The following is a 14,934-nucleotide window of genomic DNA, read 5'->3' on the forward strand; positions in this document are numbered from 1 at the left end:
CACTACCTAGACTAATGCACCTTGTCGATGACACTGCTTCTCTCTTAAAGTGTCCTGTTGACCCTCAGGATTCCTTGGCCCAGTCCTAACCACAAATTTACCAATAGGCATCTTTCCCACACCTCTTCTGACTGACACCCAGAGCCTCTGTGGTTATGAATCTGCTCAAGTCTGCAGACAGGACAAGCAGGTCTTATTTTATCCCCAAGGTATGGAGATGGAAGGTGCATCTTCTGAACAAACTGCTTCCAGGAAGACAAACAAAGGAACACAGGCTTGGGAGAGATGCCAACCATTTCCTCTTTCCCCTCCACAACTGCCCCCCCCCGACACTGGCCTCATGCAAAGCTTACAGCTGCACAAGGGGCTGGGACATGGCTGAGATGGTGAAGTACATACAGTGTAAGCATGAAGACCAGGGCTTGGACACCATGCCCAGTACTCACACAAAAAATGCTGGGTGTGGTGATATGTTGCTGGAGGGCTTCTCTCCAGCTTCCACCAAGCCCCACAGTCCACAATCCACATATAAAATAATCACTCAGACACTTATATTACTTATAAACTGCGTGGCCATGGCAGGCTTCTTGCTAACTGTTCTTATATCTTAAATTAACCCATTTCTATAAATCTATACCTTGCCACATGGCTGGTGGGTTACCGGCATCTTTACATGCTGTTTGTCCTGGCGGTGGCTGCAGTGTCTCTCCAAAAGATGAAATGCCATGGATATCGTTCTATATAAATAAAACACTGATGGCCAGTGACCAGGCAGGAAGTAGGTGACCAGGCAGGAAGTAGGTGGAACAAGGAGAGAGGAGAATTCTGGGAAGAGGAAGGCTGAGGAGGAGAGACACTGCAGCCACTGCCAGGACAAACAGCATGTAAAGATGCCGGTAACCCACCAGCCATGTGGCAAGGTATAGATTTATAGAAATGGGTTAATTTAAGATATAAGAACAGTTAGCAAGAAGCCTGCCATGGCCACGCAGTTTATAAGTAATATAAGTGTCTGAGTGATTATTTTATATGTGGATTGTGGACTGTGGGGCTTGGTGGAAGCTGGAGAGAAGCCCTCCAGCAACAGTGGTATATATCTATAACGCAAACACTGGGGAGGCTGAGACTAGAAGATTTCTAGAGTTTGGTGATGAATCAACCTCAGCTTCGGTGAGAGAGACTTTGTTTCAAAAATTAAATAAAAAGATGGAGAACAGCTGAGGAAGGCACCCGACATCAATCTTTGATGGGGAGAAGGGGGGATGCGAATTTCATGTGCACTGGCAAAGGTTTTCCTGTTTTGTAGAAATCTTTCTATTTGCTCTGACATCTCTTGTTTCTCCCCCCCCCACACACACACACAGGTTTGCAAAGGTCCTCACTAGGAAGGCTACAGCACTCTGAAGTCCTGGATGGAAAGGGGTTTTGCCACTTCCTTTGCAGCTATTGTGTGCAGGTCTCTGTTCTACCCACTTGTCCCCCAGGGCACATGGCAGCACTGTTGACACTCTTGAAAAGATGAGAAGTTCCAAGGCAGCAGAGCACCCTGTCCTGACTGCCCTTTCATTTCCCAGACAGCTGTCATGTCCCCACTCATCTCCTCTGGAGGTGATGAGCTGTCTGGCTCAACCATCATCTTGCTCCACAATGTAAATCACAGAAAGTCTCTTGCCTGAGAAAAACAATTAACAAGAAATACCAGGATTACTGTCTGCCACATTTACAAATCTCTCCAGCTCACATTTTTCTCTCCAACAATTTATGCCTTCCAGTGTCAAGCTGTTCAAATATCTCGTCTTTTCCCAAAATGGACTGAAGTTTTTGGCATCACCTGAGCTATTTGTTCAAACAAACAAACCAAAAAGCTCTGTGTAGCAAACCCCATAACAGCTCATCCTGGGGAAAGAGTGCCTACTCTTACATTTTTATATCTTGCTTTTTCTTGTCCCTGCAACATGAAGTAACCTGACCTCTTTTCAATTAAAAAGGAAACACAAATTTTAACTCTTCTAGTTTTATCCATTTGTGGTACACTGTTTGCACTCTTCTAAGATGTGAGTAAGGGTCAGGGTTGTTGCTAGATGTATGATAAGGAATAAGTGCTCTTCCCTCTACAGTAATTATCTAGCACAAATTTTCCATAGTGTTGATCTTGAGCAATATTGCAAATGCCCAAAGCAGATGGCTTCCTCACACCCTGCTTCATCTACCCAGGAGCATTACCTTGAAGCAAGATGGCATTTGGAGGAGAGAAACTGAGAGAGGGGATCATATTGGATGGGCCCCTACTTCCTATTCTCTCCTGTCCTCTCTAAGGGTGAGAGACAGCAGAAAGGACACTCTGTTCACCAAGAATGAGATACAGAAATCCAGGTATTCATAACCAGGTTTCTCAGTTACCAAATCTATGAAATGTGTCCACAAAAAAGTGCACCCTGTCTAGCTCTCAAGGTCATTGCAATACTTAAAAGAGGTGGTATATTATAAGTTCACTGGAGCTCCAGGGATTTTAAGTGTTAGCTGGAAGAATGCACTGGGCAAAGGCTAAGCTGAACAGTACTATTAGTCTGGCAAATGGTGCAACAACTCCAGCTGAAGAGAGAATTCTTTCTTGCTTTTCTCTCTCTTCTTCTTATATTGTTGGATAAATTGTTGATTAATGCACTTAAGGCAGAAGATCACAAACATTTCAGAGTATTATTAAATTGCTATGCAAAAGACAGAGAAAAATATGTTCTTTCACACACACACAAGCCTACCCCAAGCACATACACATATACAAACATGCACACATATACATACACAAGTATATAAACACACACACACACACACACACACATACACATGAATACACATATGAGCCCACATACACAAGGACACATACACAAGCCCCCCAGCACATACACACACAGACACATACACACACACACACAACAATGTGTGTTGCTCTCATTGATTTTAATAAAGAGCTAAATGGTCAATAGCTAGGCAGGAAGAAGTTAAGCAGGACTTGCATACAGGGAGAGAGCTGTGAAATGAAGAAGGGTAGAGTCACCAGGAGACATGGGGAAAAGCAAGTTTGTGGGGGACAAGCCCCCACTTTTATGACCAGGGAACTCTTGAACAGGGAGAAATGGGAAATATTTAGATAGAAGGAGATACCTAGACAAAGAGAGGAAAGACAGAAACACAGGATAACCTTGGGAGGGCCTGGCTCAAAACTCACCAGCCCAGAACTTTATTCAAAAGGGTTTTTTATAACGATGCCAAGGGGCGAGTCAAAAAGACCTCCCCTTGCTAGATACAACCAAGTGTAGACCCTTCCAAACACCTGGTACCCAGGTCCATGGCCCAATCATCCTCTTATGCAGTCCTGCTGGGTAAAGCCACTAGGAAACCTCTGTGGGCTCCAACACAAGTTGAGCATGCCATACTGAGGAAAGGTACCAAGCCACATAGTAGAACACAGATTAAAAAAAAGTATGGATTAATTCAAGATGCAAGTGCTAGTTAGTGACAAGCCTAAGCTATCAGCTGAGCATTTATAATTAATAATAAGTTTTTGTATGATTATTTGGCAGATGATTTGCAGGACAGAAAATTCTGCCTACAACAGACATCCTGACAGAAGTCAGAGGAGGTTAAGATAGAGTATACTTTCATCACTGTTACCTATATCCTAAAGGAAACAATAGTCAGTTAAATTCCAAGAGTATCATTGGCACCTGAGCTGGACTCTTGTTTATTGGCAGTGAGCTGACTTTCTAGCCTGGTCCTTAATACACATCTTTTGTATGCCAACACGACCACTAGTCATTGCTAAAGATCAGTTGCTGCAGAAGTGCCTGCTTGACCCATTAGAAAAGCTTTCAGGTTATATCCACCTGCATCTGCACATGGCTTATTGCCAATGCCATCCCACTCCCCCAGCACTTTTGGATGCATTTGATACTCATGATTTTATTCAAGGAGCCATTGTTGGTGCTAAATGGATGGCAGCCAAGATGGCTTTAGAGAAAAAAAGTTTTTAAAAGATCAACATTCATTAGTTTGGTTCTTCACTAAGGGAAGCATGTGTGGTGAAGGGAATAATTAGTGAAGTTAATTGTGGCTTCACAGAGAACCAAGGGAAATCCAGTGAAATGTCCTGACATTCATTAAGAGCAAGATGCTCAGTGATCCTGCAACTAGCTGCGATTAGCAAGAGAGGAAACATATGTGTGGTCACTGGGTGTAATTAATCACACACCTCTCTCACAAGCCTCTTCTGAGTGACAGAAGTCACGGCCTTGTGCTGTGCCTCTGCACACCTTATAGTCTCCATTAGCTCCCACAATACAGTCATCCCTAGTTGTCCCTGATGAATTGGTTCCTAGATCCTCCACATTTTATTCATGTTTGCCACTGTGGCAAAATACCTGAGGTAAAAACTTAACGAAGGAAGGATTTATGTAGATTCACAAATTCTAGCATCCTAGGCCATGGGAACTGGCTCTGTGGCTTTTGTGACCCTGAGCAGTGAGGCAGAACACTATGGCAGGAAACATGTGGTGGAAAAAAATCAGTCACTTCACTGGTAATGGGAGACCAAGAGACGGGGCAAGAAAGAGGCTGGAGACAAGATATTCTTCTCCAAGACACACTCCAAGCAATCCACTTTCTCCAAAACAATTCCCTCTATCAAAGTTTCCAACATCCAATAGACCTTCAATTATTAACCCATCAAATTAGCAATCCATTAATTGGGTCAGAGCCTTCAGTACTCAATCACTCCTAGAAAGTCTGGCTTCTAAGTTTGCTGTGTTGAGGGTGGTGATTGATTGCTGGTTGTCAATTTGACTATATCTGGAATTAGCTGTCCAGAAAATGGAGGACACATCTCTGAGGGACTTTTTGTGTGGTTTAAAGTGGGTGAATCCATTTATAGTCTGGAACTTCGGGGTAGAAAGACAAAAGCTTTTGATCCTGACCTTGAGGCAGAAAGATACACCTTTAGTCTTGGCCATACTTTCTTCTAGAAGCCTAGATACAGACATGGAAAACAAGATGGAAGTTCTCTCTTGGCCTACTTGCTCTTGCCTTCCTAGCAAGTCTTTTCCATCACTGGCATTAGAGCCTAGTTCTTCAGGATTCCAGCATCTACTAAAGACCATCTCAGACATCCACCCTCATAGATTGAGCAACTTTCTGGGTTCTTGAACTTTGTGTTCATAGCCAGCCATTGTTGAACTAGCTGGATCATAGCATGTAAGTCATTCTAATAAATCCCCTTTCTATATAGAGACAGAAAGATTCATTCTATAGTTCTATTTCTCTAAAAAAAAAAAAAAAAACCCTGACTAATACAGGGGTCAAGTCATCAATATACAAGCCTCAGGAAGAAATTGCATATCTAAACTACAATACCCAATTGATACCATAATCCTTGCAATTGTATTAAAAAGTCATTTTAGTTTTATGTACGCTAAACATGTGCTTCAAATCATCTCCAGATTAGTACCTAATATAATATAAATGATACATGAGCAGTTATTATACTTATGGTATATTTATATCGCAATATTTGTTTATTTTTCAAAAATTTTTACTTTTACTCTTCCAATTTTCTTTTTTTTTGAGAATTTCATACATGTCTACAATGAAATATGATCGTATCTACCCTTCATTTTCTCCTTTCAGTTTCTTCCACAGCCCCTATCACATTGCTCTTCCAGTTTCATGGCTTGTGTTTTTAATAACTGATTAAGTTCTGTAAGGGCTTCCCTTACTGTGCGTGACTATGGGGCCATCCACTGGAGTGTGAGAAACCAAAAAGTGCCCACATCCTCCACAAAGAAAGATGAGTAATTATTGGTGCAAGAAGAATTACTCATTGTCAATAGCTCCTCGGTATGGGATGGGGCCTGGATATCTAGCTCATCAATGCTTGGAAATCATTGGCTGACTTGGCTGATTTGATCTTCTGTGGCTCTTCTTCAGATCACCACCATTGCTATGAGTTCATGATTATGATGGCCATGTTACAAACAGAAGCTACATTCACAACACTTTTCTCCATCCTCCAGCTCTTACATTATGTCTGCCTCCTGTTCCATAGTGTCCCTGAGTCTTGGTGATGATGGGGTTAATATAAAGGTACCATTTAGATCTGAGCCCTTGGTCTTAGTTCTCAGTACTCTGACCAATTACACATCTCTCAATTGATTGATGGTCACTGCAAAAAGGAGCTTCTGTGAGGAAATTTAAGAGCAGCCTTGCTCTATGGGAATAAACATAAATATTTAGAATCTGATTTGAAAGCAAAACCATTTATCAATGGCTCTATTCTAGGCTTACTCCAGAGGCTCACGACCTTTCTAGCTATGAACTTTCGGCCAGGATTACAGTACCTGAAACTTCTTTCTGTGGACAGGCCCCAGATCTAATAGGAAAGTGATTGGTTATCCCATGACAGTCCTGCCATTATTGCACCAGGGTGCACATCTCACCTAGCAGATCAATACTGAAGCATGCTAAGCAAGATCATCGATGTCTTTTCTCTCAGAGCAGACCACACAGCATGTTTCAGAGATATGAATGATAGCCAGTATAAAGGAAGTCTCCCAGTTGGTTGGCAACAGATTTCTTATATATCTTGCAGCTGAATGAAGTGTGCAGTGTCTTCCACAATAGGGTTTTACCATGTAGTGATGGTGGATGAATAAGGGCAATGGCAGAAGGTTGTTTCAGAAATTTCTGGAGCCTCCTTGACAAGCATCTTCTAGGGAGGCATCCTGTGCCTTGTACTTAATAACCATGTCTTCTGGAAGTAACTCGGTCCATCCATGCCAGGTAATTCAACTGTGGCTCTTTTTAAAGCTGTATTTTAAAATTAGCTTACAAACCTAAGGCGTTTTCATACATCTTTCATTTTGTACATACATACATACATTAACCCACTCATTACCCCTTCCCTACACCCCTCCTGCTTAATCCTTATCCTTTCTTTTTTCCTTCCACAAGCATTCTACTATTCCTCATCGTATTTTAAGTTAGGTTGTGAGATAGTAGGTTTCTATATGGTCTTTCACACCCCTCCCTTTGGGATATCCCTGTTTTCTTCCCATACTCCCACATCTTTCCAAAGAACTGTTGGTTGAATCCATAGGTGTAAAACCTATAGTTATGAAAGACCATCTGTGTTTCTTATCTACTCATACTTGTACTGTATGCCTCTTGCAGGTTCATTTTATGTTCTTCTGGGGATGTTTGATTTCTCATTCATATCACCATCAAAATATACATCATTCATTGTGATAATTTGAATGTAATGGGCCCCTATAAGGTCATAGGGAGTAACATTGGGAAGAGTGGCCTTGTTGAAATAGGTGTGGCCTGTTGAAGGAAGTGTGTTGTTGTGGGGGCAGGCTTTGAGGTCTCTTTTGCCTAATCTTTTCTCAGTGTCACAGTCCATTCCTTGCTTCCTTCTAATCAGGATGTAGCCAGCACCATGTCTGCCTCCATGCTCCCTGCCATGATGATAATGGACTGAACCTCTGAAAAGGTAAGCCACTCTTACAAATGTTTTTCCTTTATAAGAGTTGTCATGGTCATGGTATCTCTTCACAGTAATAGAAACCCTAACTAAGATAGCCATCTTCCTGGCCTGGGGGTACATTCAGTAACTGTCTCATAATTGAATGTGTTAGTGAGTGATACAAGAGTGGGAAGCTTCCTCTCCTGTTTGTATAGATGACAATGACCATTAAACCTTTGAGATTCCCAGAATGACTGAGTATTTGAGGTGCAAACCAAGAGACATTAGCTGAACATGGTCAGGATGAGAATGTATGTCTAGGGGTGGTAGCCACTGTCCTGCTGGCATTGAATGTATATCATAAGCCTTGAAGAAAAACATCACTCTTTCTGGCATTATATTCTCAAATTTGACTGCCTAATCAGTTGCTGGCTTTCCTGTTGCTGCCATTGCTGCCCTAAATTGTAGCTCCCATGCTCCCTCTATGGCCACTAAGATGATGTGTTCCTCTTGAGTGTCAAATGGAGATACTTTTACTTGTGAAGTGAGACCCTGGGAGAGGATTTGATGTCTATTTGTACTATGGAGACTTGGGATCATTTCAATTTGGGAGTGCATAAAATCTTATCGATGAGTGTTCCAGACCTGAGTTTGGACTCAGAATGTGTCTAATTCCTATGTCTTGATGAACCTCATACTGCCAACAAAATCTAAGTTTCTGCCAAACAAATGGCATTCAACATTCCAAGATTACTTACAGTTTGCCCTCCAAGCAGATGAAAAAGTGAAAGCCCATAGCAAAGGCTTCCCTGAAGTAAGGGACATAGAAGTTGTACTATTTGCCATTTTGCTCAAACTCCATTAGAGATAATCCAATACTTCTAAGGTACAAGTGAGGCTGGGGAATGCAATCTTTCTCACTGTGCACTTCTTTATATCCATCCAAAAGATAGTGAAATGAGGGGAGATAAAAATTCTAACAGAAAAGGGCTTGATTTAGAGCCTGAAGTTATTCATGAAAGAAGCTCCATCTCTGCTGTCCTAGTAAAGGAGAAACATGCTGTGAAAATAATAATAATAATAATAATAATAATAATAATAATAATAATAATTTAACTGAGTGATGGTTAATAAATAAAATCAGTATTGTCTAGATCCTAATTTGTCTTAGGTTCTTGTTTGGATAACATGACATTTGCAAGGCACACCTTCCCCTGCCACACATCATTCCCCTCTGACCAAGTAAGACATGGAGTCTAAGAACCTAGTGATCCCTTGAAGGTTTGCCCAGCATGGAGGCTCCTGAACTACATTGCCTCTCCACCTGACTGGTCTTAGGTGTCACCCCTTCTGCATATAATTCTACTCACATTTTGTTTTTCCAAAGTTCCATTGTAACAGTATCACATTCACAAATGCCTTTCATTGTTACAACCAAAAGAATATCAGATCAAAACAAAACACAGTAAGACCTTCCATCAAACAAAAGGAAGGAAGGGGAAATCCCACTTACTGGGTATTTATATTTTCAGGAGTGTAGGAAATGTCATCATAGATTCTGAATACTTGATATCCACACCAAAGCAGAGGCAGCTGCTCTTGTCTCCACCTTACAGGTGGCAAACATAAAGGCTCAGCCAGGCTAATGACTTTCTCAGGGACACCAGTTCTTGAGAGAAAGGGTAGAACTCAGAATCACACACCCAGATGAGCAAGTACAATTTCCATCAAAGAAACAATTGTTGGCTACCAAAACCAGAGCTCAATTCTGAGCTAATTTGCACAACTCACTAAGATTCCAAAGTTATCTTCTTGTAGGTTGTCACTTTCTTAAGGCTAAAGAAAGTAACCCTGCAAAAATAGGCCAAGCATAGTGTGACTAGATGCCTTCACTTCAGTCTCTAAAAAAAGATTTTATTGAATGGGTGAGGATTGCTCCATAAACCTCATCACCTGCCAGTGTAGCATCTACAGCAGGAGTTTGGGCCACATCACATCTTACAGTGGGAGCAAGACAAGGTGCTCTGCTCTACCGTGATCCACTCAGGGTGATGGGTGACAGCCTTCTGCCCTTGATGAAGCAGGCAAGCTTATGGTTTCAAATCAAGCCAGCCAGATAAACTAACATATCTTGTTCTTATTTATTTAGCCAGGAGTTTATTGACTTTCAAGAAGTGCACACTGCATAAGATAGATAATAAGAATTAGAAGACATCAAACAAAATCATATCTGACTGGGTAATTACATATAATTCTAGAAGCTGAAAAATGTCTCTTTCCTCAGATGCAGGTACAATGTGCTGAAAAAAGAGGAAGAATATAATAAACAAAGGATAAGGCTCCTGGTTATGGAGCTTGGGAATAACTAGTCTAACTAACGATGCCCTACTGGTCTTTCAAGGACTTTTCTGCTACCTAAGCCCAGAGGAAGCCATCCAGCACATTTTTCACACCTACCTCCTCAGTAGGTAGAACTGATGAATCACAAACATACCTCAGCAACCTTCCCAACATAACTCCTCAGCAAGAACAGCTGATCTGAGATGGGAAAACACAACACACACACACACACACAGAGAGAGAGAGAGAGAGAGAGAGAGAGAGAGAGAGAGAGAGAGAGAGAGAGAGAGAGAGAGAGAGAGAAGTTATATCCTAAAGAGGAATACTCATATAGAATCATCATAGCATTTGCATTTTCTGAAGATGCTTCTCATGTACCTGAGGGAACTGTGGGTTGGTTTAGTCCTTATCCTAGTCAAAAACAAAAAAACCCTCTTCACTGCCCCCAAGTTTTTTCTACTCAAGTTTATGTCATTCACAAAGTCTTGTTTTTCAAATGACAACTTGAATAAATACTTAAGTGAGATCTGTCTAATCACTTCCTCCTTTTTTTAAAAAAAAGATTTATTTATTTATTATGTATACAGTGTTCTGCCTGCATGCCAGAAGAGGGCACTGGATCTCATTACAGATGGTTGTGAGCCATCATGTGGGTGCTTGGAATTGTACTCAGGACCTCTGGAAGAACAACCAGTGCTTTTTAACCTCTGAGCCATCTCTCCAGTCTAGAAGCCAAAAGTTCTCATGTAGAACTCTCTGCTCAGAGCATTAAAATGCAGCTAAGACAATGTTCTCTGAAACAAATGGTTGAATTTTTGCCAACTCCCCAGCAGTCTAACCTGACACTAAAAGTGTGGTTCGATAGCAGCAATAGCACTGAGTGCTTGTCAGAAATGGAGATTCTTAGGTCCCCTCTAAGGCCAACGCCAGTAGAATCTACTTAACTCCAAGGCAGAGCATGTCCTGAGATTCTTTTCCTGTGTGATTGCAAAGACAGCCTTCACCCAGTGGAAGTCTTGATGGGGATGTTGCCCCTAAAGCAATGGGGCAGCAGTGTTGGACTGTGTCTTCCCACAAGTACCTGTTGCTTATCCTTATCTGCTCTCACATGATCTCAGGCTTACACAACTTCAGTGTCCTTTGATTTCTGTACAAAGACACAGCTAGTACTGAATGAGTATTTTAGATGTCAAAAATAGGTAAACAAGTCAGTTTCTGTACACCATTCCCAAGGTACATGGAACTATAAGGGCTTTGCCCAGCAGGACGGCATCAAAAGGTGCCAGTCCCTCTGATGCCCTAAGCACTCCCTTGCCTCTGATAAATGCATAGTGACCCCATTTACATGAACCAACTCTGGGGTGACACCCAGACGAGCTAATCTCATTAATCATTATTTCTTATGATCCCCCAAACATTAAAATAGGCAATTTCTCCCTCCAGGTACCCCCTTGCAACTATCCAATTGCAACTTCTGCTCGTCTACTCTCTCTTGCTCACTCCCCATCACCATGCAGCCTCACTGCTCTTCTTTTTCTGGTGTCAGGGACCTGAGAACTTCCTGATGTTTAGACATTTTCCCAAAGCCCCTTGTAAAATGTCAGACGTTGTCAGTGTGCAGGACATAAGCAGACAAGGAACAAACAGTTCCTGAACCAAACCAGAAGTCTGGACATAGTGCTATGCTTAGCCAGAGACCTAATTGCTGCCACCTCATTCAGTGACAAAGAAGGGCTGCCCTAACCTGAGGACTGCATTGCAGCTATGGTTCAGTCTCCAAAAGCTTTATAGGGTAGGGCATGGTAAGAGGCATCATCAGAAGCAACAGGTGATAGGATTGAGCCCACAGTAAGGAGCCCATGGGTAGTAGCTCACATGTTACAGGCTGTCCCAAGCAAGTCTTAGGTGAAATGAAATGCTATGAAGAAATCAAGTGCTCTGGTTCCAGGCAGCATTCACTGAATCCAGTAGCAAGCACCTACCCAAAGGAGCCACTTGCTTTCCCACTCAGTTCTTCAGGGTATCGAGTTCCTTTTGCATACCCAACTGCAACTGTAAGGTTACCATCTAAAGACTTCGGGGCTCTCTATTTCTCTTCCTTCTACATTCTATTGCACATGCCAGCATAGTTTTTCTCTGCAACATTGTTGAAAGGTTTGCTAAATTTGGCCAGCTTTTTCTAAACTGTAGCATTCCTGTAACTCCTTGGTTGTGTGAGCAAAAGAGAAGGAGGGTGTGTAGAAGAGCCTTTTAAAATATCTAAGCAATGTCTGGCATGGTGGCTCACACCTGCAATCCCAGAACTTGAGAGAAGAGGATTGCTATGAATCCAAGGCCAACCGGGGATACATAGCAAGATGCTGTCTCAAGAGAAGAAATAGAAAAAGAGTCATTCACCAATAATATAAGTCCTGTAAGAGCCAAGATGTTAACAAGGTATAGCCAGGTGGTCTCAATTTTCTACACTATGTCATAAGCATAATTCAGAATCAATTATCTTTTAATAACTTGGTCCATTTGTCATGTTGCTCTATTGCAGGACCAGATCTTGAATGTAATTTGTTATATTAAGGGCAAAAAGAATTGAAGGCCAAGAAAGATATAAATGGAATATGAGACTATACAGTTAAGAAAGGGTAAAAGGCAGAGGGTATTTGGGAATGGGGAAAGATTTTTGTGTGGTAAAGTAAATTATTTTCCCTAAGCTAAAATGATAAGATTTTTCAAAACTGGGAAAAGAAAAGGTCGGGGAAGCTTAAGAACATCCCAGAAGATACAAGTACATCACAAAAGGGTGTGTGGAGGATGGAACTTAAGATGGTACATGTACAATGATAAAGTTTGTTAACATTTGGATCATAAGATTATATAAATCAGAAGCTGTTTATAATAATGAAATTCTCATAAGATACCTATTTACTCTTAGTAACATTTATAAGAATTGGTTAAAAGAATAACATTTGAATTTTTACCAAAGTAATTACTTATATTTTTTGCTGTTTGCCAGGATTTTTAAATACTTGAGAAATTGTGTCTTAGAAAAATCAGAACAATTTAAAAATGTGTTTATTATTGTAATTAATTAAAATTATTCTTTGGAAATTTCATTTTTATTTATTTTAATTTTTATGCATTTTATTCTTTCTTTTTAATTATACTTTTTATTATTTAAAACAATTTTTAAATCTAAATATATTTTGATCATATTCTTCTACCAAATTCCCCAAATTCTACCACATCCTCTCCACTCTCTACCCACCCAACTTTAAGTTCTTTCTCAAAAAACAAACAAAAGTCCAATAAACACAAACTCCTCAAACCAAGAAAACAAAATAAAACCATACCTAAAAAGGAATGAAAAACAACACCAAACTGTAACCAAGTAAAAGGCATACAAAAAAAACCTGTGGAGTTCATTACTTGTTAGTTAACTACTTCTGACTATGAGGCCTGCCCTGGAGTGGTTGATGTACCCAATGTCACTCCACTGGAGAAAACTGACTTTTCTCTCCTAGCAGGTGTAAATGACAGTTCAGTTGTTAACCTTTACCCTAGTGACTAGGTTTCCTTCCTTCCCTCCTTCCTTCCTTCTCTCCTTCCTTCCTTCCTTTTTGTTCTTCAATATAACAAAATAAAATATAAGATAAAACAAAAACTATCCCATTGATGTTGGACAAGACAAACAGACAGGAGGAAAAGAGCCCAAGAGAAGGCACAAGAAACGGAGACCTCATTTGCACACTCAGGAATCCCATAAAAACACTAAACCAGAAGCCATAAAATATACACAGAGAACCTGGTTCTCACTCATGTAGGCCTTTTACATGCTTCTTCCGACTCTGTGAGCTCATATGAGCTTTGTTCAGTTGATTTAGAGGGCCTTGTTTTCTTGGTGTACTCAATCTCTGTGGCTCTTACAGTCTTTCTACCCCCTCTTCCACAGTGTTCCCTGAGCCCCAAGGGGAGAGATTTGAGGAGACATCCCCATTTAGGGCTGAATGTTCCAAGATCTCTCACTCTCTGTGTATGTCTGACTGTGGATCTCTGCATCTGTTCCCATCTGCTGCAGGAGAAAGTTCTCTGATGGTGGCTGAATAAGGCATTGATCTGTGAGTATAGCAGAATATCATTAGGAGTCATTTTTATCACTACAATTTTATTTTTTAGATCAATATTATTTGGTTTTACCCTAGGTCCCTGGGCTATCTAATCTCAGGTTCTTGGCCACCTGAGCAGCATCTCATATGGGTTCCATCTTTTGGGGTCAGCCTTAAGTCAAATCAGTTATTAGTTACCCCCACAAGCTTTGTGCCACCATTATCCTAGCATATCTTACAGACAGGACACAATTGTAGATAAAGGGTTTGTGACTGGTTTGGTGTTTACATTTTTCTTTTGAGACTGTGCAGAATATCTTCCTGTACCAAAAATGCTGTTGTATAGGGATGAAAGCTTTAAATAGCACCGGCTTGACATCTCCATCTTCAATGAGTTGGGTAGATGTTGTCTTCAGCAATGGGGCCTTGCAGCCAATTTTTTTGGAGAGCAACCTATAGCCTTGGCAACAAACTGAGTTGTTTGGGGATCCCTCTGGGACACGTTCAGCCAATAACTCAATTAAATGTAACTCATTTCTGGTACTGGAAGCTTTGTTTGTGACAAGAGATGATCAGCTGGGGCTCTGTCTCCTCCATTATTTGGCAATTTCATTTAGATCACTTTCATATGAGTATATATTTTAGGAACTTTCTACTGTATTAGGTTTCCATACTACCCCTCAAATGGCCCTTAATTTTATCTGTGTCTCCATGTATTCCCTACAACCCACTCTTCCCTCTTCCTCTCCCCCTCCCCTCTTGATCCTCCCATTCCAACCCCCACATCCAACTGTAGCTATATATATTTTATTTCCCTCTCCTAACAAGATCTTCCTGTTCCCTTTTATCCCTTACTCTATACCCACCCTCTGAGGGTCTATGAATTGTAGCTTGTTTTCACTGATTTCACAGCTAATATCTACAGATAAGCAAATATATACCCTATTAGTCTAAGTCTGGGATAATTCACTTGGTATGATT

This window comes from Peromyscus leucopus, chromosome 1 (assembly GCF_004664715.2).
Source record: "Peromyscus leucopus breed LL Stock chromosome 1, UCI_PerLeu_2.1, whole genome shotgun sequence".
Classification (NCBI taxonomy): Eukaryota; Metazoa; Chordata; class Mammalia; order Rodentia; family Cricetidae; genus Peromyscus; species Peromyscus leucopus.